Below are 5,560 nucleotides of genomic sequence, written 5' to 3'. Positions count from 1 at the left end.
TCTCTGACTCAGTCATCGCCTCCTCTGTTGAAACCCTCCCCTCTGCGTGGATGACGCAACGAAGGGAGAGAAAAAAAAAAGATTTAACATAAACTTGTTGGATTTGATGTGGTGTCCTGTTATTATATTGTCCTCGGGAGACAAAAGTGGAATATAATTCAACTTTGAACATTCTCACACTAGGTTCTGTTTGGAACCCAAAACACACACATAACATGGTGAGAGTTATACATTAACCGGTACTACATTATATGTAATAACAACATTTTGTATCAACGCAAATTCCTCCTCTTGACATTGTGGTTTCACAACAATATTCTATCAGCTATTTAATGAGGATGGTCTTTGTACCAGAATACAACATCCCTGCATGGGGGATTATGCAAATCCCATGCTAAACCACCTGGAGTCTGTTTGCTTTAGAAATGAAGACCAACAACTGTCCTTGCTCTCTCCACTCCTATAGGTAAGGTTTGTTTTTCCTGTTCCAGTTGTAATGACAACAAACCCAGAAATGTATTACTACTACACTATGAGTGATCGCTTATTGGAATCAGTGTGTGGATGATGTGTCATGGAAGAAGACAAGTCTCCTACTTTATTGTTACTTAATCACTAACAGAGTTAAAGAAATTTCATTTACCTCATTCAAAAGTTCTATTAACTAAGGTCCTTATTAAAAAAAGATTTAAGAGAGACACTGATGTCAACGGTACTTCCTGCTGTGAATACCCATCATGCATTTGCTCTGGATCTGTCCTCTTGGAAGCTAGTGCACAAAATAACTCTTACGTATACAAAATTCATTTTATTATCATAGAGGCAAAATTCCATATTTACTTCTTTGAACAATGAGTTCAAACACTCACTCAAACCCTAAACCCTAACTTAACAGGTTCTGAGTCATTGGGATGGTTAAATGACTTGTTGCTAACTCTTCTGTCTGTTAGCGATTATTTTCTCGATTAATCGATTACTCGTTTGGTCGATAAAATATCAGAAAACCTTAAAAAATGTTGACCGGTGTTCGTCAAACCTGGAAATGATGAAGTTCTCAAATGTCTTGTTTTGTCCACAAATCAAAATGATTGGCTTTTAATGATTTCTTTGTTATCCGGAGCAAAGAAATGAAGAAAATACTCACATTTAAGAAGCTTCAACAATCAGAAATCTTGTTTTGATCATAATTTAGTAATCGATTAATAATCGATTAACCGATTCATTGATTCAGCTCTACCTGCAACCCTCCAGTTACAAGCCAAGTTCCCTTTCCACTTGGCCACGGGCTGCTCCGAGCAATTAAAACTGTTGTCAGAGACAGAGGAAATGACTGTCTGACCGAGCGAGGGGCCACAAATGAGTAAATATCAGACCAGCTTTTTTCGAATGGTGTGAATTGAAAAACACGGACGTATGCAAAAGGTTTGCCGACTGGAATGGACCATGGCTCCATGGCTTGTGTTCACCGGCTCTGTTGAAAACAAGTGCACATGGCCACGAAAGGGGAAGGGAGCATGGATTCTCATGGATTTGGAATCCTGGACCGTCTCCACACTCTCTCTGTTGATGATGACAGTTTGATGACTAGGAGTGGACTTTCTCTTTCTTTCCCCCGGCTTGGTTCATTCTTTCTCTTTCTGTTATTGTATCTGTAACGTGTACCAACGTCTTATTCTCTGTTTTTGGTGTAACTTTTGGTGTAACTGGTATTAGAGATGTCCCATGTCCTTGCATTGCTTCTCTTTATCTCTCTCTGGTAAAGTTCTTCAAACTATCCCGTTAAGTCACACAAAAGTACGCAATTAAATTAAAAAAGTGTATAAGACATTATAAAAAATCAGAATGTTTGAATAAGTGTATATATACAGTATATATATATGTATATATATATATATATATATATATATATAAATATATATATATATATATAAAATGGTGTAAAATGGTATCTTCCTGTATAATCTTTTTCTTTTTCATGTTCTGCAAACACGGCATCATTTCCAGAAATATCCTCATCCACACATCCCCGAAATGAGAATAACAGCTGCAGTATATATGCCAGGCCTGTATGTGGTGCTGTAACGCTGCTACAGAAATACACCTAAAACAGAAACAGGAAAAAGGAAACACTGAGCATACACAATGAGTTAAAACTTTTAATTCCAATAAGTATATATTCACAGAAACGGGCAAAATGAAGAAAGGAAATATCTCCAATCTCCAAACACAAGAGGAAGGTAAAGATAGCGACAAGAAAGAGGTGTGGCTATCACATCATCGCTTTCCCAAAGTAGCTCATTGGTTGTGTAGATAAAAACACAAGTGTGGTGTTTTTAGATGTTTCCACTGTGGGAGCTGTGGATAAAAAGCTGATACATAAAAATACTTCCTCCTGAACTTGGTTTTGGCCCCTTAGTGACATCTAATGGTGAGTCTGCAGATTGCAAAAGGTAAACATAGCTTTTCCTCTATTCAGGAATGGAGTTGTGTCTTCCGTTCCTGTCTGGGATCTTTGCTCCTTTTGGACGAGAGGTTCATCCCAGCACGTCGTGGTCAAACTCTGCTATGCTTGAAAGAGCTGAGTGGGTGCTTTGTTTGGCACTGGGAAAAAAAAACCTTCTTTCAGAGCACAATGTGTCTGTAGTTGCTGCAATGTGGAACATTGCATGTGGTTTGATTCAACAATCTCCAAAAAAGACATTTTGAAATCTCTCTCTCTATCCCATCATGTCTACACACACACACACACACACACATGCATGCATGCTGGTGTGCACATTAACTCCTTCCAGACTTGAGTCTATATGGTGCATGAGGTGGAGGAGACACAGGGGAGGAAAGGAGCGGGGAACGGGGTCAAAGGGTGAAAGAGCTTCCAGATGTTGAGGCTGTTTCTTTTTCAAATTAAAGTTCCTCCTCACTTCCTTTTTTTGACTGAGAACATGTGTGTGTGTGTGTGTGTAAAGCAGATATATTCAAACTGCTTTTACTGATCCTTTTACACTTTTTATGCCACGTGTATACACAGTATGAGCATTAAAATATAATATCTAGCACGACACGGCATGGTTTAGGTTGCATCTCCACTACAACAAAAGGACCTACTCAACGTGAGCGGAGTCATCAATGCACGACTGCGTGAAACCGCGGTGACTTTGTTTTACACGCGACACACAAACGCGTGTAAATACTCCTCTGTTAAATATTGAGATTTTAGACATTTCCCTGGTAATTGTTGGAGATGAACCCACATTTTTAGGATTGTTAAGTAGTTTTAACTGATCTACGGTTCGGCACTTTTTATATACATGTATATGTATATATATATATATATACATATATATATATACATATATATGTATATATATATGTATATGTATATGTATATGTATATATATATATATATATATATACATATATGTATATATATATGTATATACTCATATATATATATATATATATATAGATAGTATATAAATATGTTTAACTTTAGTGGGTAAAGTAAATTCATCATTAACATGAACAAACTGGGATCTAAGATTTAAACCAGTTTAATGCACATCCTTTGAAAATCACATGCTCCAGCCTCTGTAATAAAATGTTCTGGTCAACACTCAGGTCTAACAGTACCAGTAAAGATACAGGGTCATTGTCTGAGGTCAACACAAGGTCATTGGTGACTTTCAAAAGTTTTGTAAATCCTGACTGAAAGTCCTCAAACAGATCGTCGCTGTACAAATAATCACATCATTGATTTGCTACTGCTTTAGAAGAAAATGGGAGGTTAGAGATAGGACGATAATTAGCCAGAACATCCGGGTCGATGGTGGGCTTTTTAAGTCACGGTTTAAAGGCAACTTATAAAAAAAATTGTTGTTCATAACCTGTAATTTAAGATAGATTTATTTGATGCAATGTGGGATTGTTAATTAAAGGAAGAATTTCCTTGAACGTTGTAGTAGGAATGGGATCGAGGAGACAGGTTTTCTCTAATGGTTGTTATTTTAGTGGTAAAGAAGTTCATAAGGTCATCATCATCTATCAAATTTAGAAAATACTGTCTCTGATCTCCAATGTGCATATTGTGGAATGAAGCCACACATATACAGAAAGTGGTTTATATTTATAGAGCTTTTCTAGCTTTTCTTCTTCATGGCTGCTTTACACTACAGTTTTGCCATGTTGCCATTCATCAGGAGCAACATGGCGTTAAGTGTCTTTGCCCAAGGACACATCAGCATATAGAGTGGCATGAGCCAGGAATTGAACCCACAACCTTCTAGCTGAAGGATGACTTGCTCTACTATCCAAACCATCCTTTATCCTCCACAGGAAGGTCACAGGGGGTGCTGTGCAAATCTCAGCTAGGGCAATAGGCGGGGTCACACCCTGGACAGATGACCAGTCCATCATAGGGACACATATAGGGACAAACAACCATTCCATTCACTCTCACTCTCACAACTATGGTCAATTTAGGGTGTCCAATTTAGGGTGTCCTAATCCCCTTATTTAATCCCCTTATGTGTGAAGAACCCGGAGAAAACCCACTCACACGAGGAGAACATGTATGTATGTGTATAAGGCCCTTATTCCAACTGGGGCTCGAACCCGGGTCTTCTTGCTGCGGCAAGACACTAACCACTATACCAACTGTGTGGCCCCCATCCAAACCAGTGACCTTCTTTAACAAGTCACTTCAAAAGTCCCTCAAAAGCCATGGATGGAGGGTACATGCCTCAACTTGCCCCTCTACAGCAGAGTGTGGAAACACTCTCTCCTGATATTGTATCTTATTTTATTTGAAGAAATATTATTATTATTATTATTATTATTATATTATTTGAAGGGTATATACATACTTTGAGGTCTAATTCTACACAGTAGTGGCTTAAATCCTGAAAACCTAAATACTGTTGTCAATGTTACATTTGTAATTGCTAATAATAATGACCTCAGTATGAAATTATTCTTAATTAAATACATTGTATTAGTTTTATTAATTCTATCTCTATGTATGTATTTTAGTTAGTTTGAGCCTTGTAAAGACCAGATGTTTCATAGTTGAAACAAGACAATACCTCAAAAAATACCAAGCACAAATACAAAAAAAAAAATGTATTGATGAAAAACCAAAAAATGATGTTGAACTAAAGTTTGGCTCCCCAAACAGATTTGCAGAATTGTCCCAGCCCTTTAATTAAGATTTGTCTAAATCTATTTTCATGAAACGTGCATGAAATTAGGTTTTAATTCATTTCACAAACATTTCTTGTAAATGATTATTAGTATACCAATTGAAAATGATATTAGATGTTACAGATATCATGCAGAGATTTCCTCTTGTCCACAGTGATTTGGGGCACGATAGTTTGCCATCTTTAAAAATATAGAAATATAGAAGGTTCAAAGTAAACTGATGAACTGGTAACTCTCTTTTAATATCCAGTAACACTGTATATTATAATAATAAGTGATTATAAAATATAGTATTATATATTTATTGAATCATATCCATGAACAAATACCCATGAAAATATAATATTCATCCAGAAAAACA

The sequence above is a fragment of the Solea solea genome, chromosome 18 (genome assembly GCF_958295425.1).
Source record: "Solea solea chromosome 18, fSolSol10.1, whole genome shotgun sequence".
Taxonomy (NCBI): domain Eukaryota; kingdom Metazoa; phylum Chordata; class Actinopteri; order Pleuronectiformes; family Soleidae; genus Solea; species Solea solea.
This window is presented reverse-complemented; position numbering follows the sequence as displayed.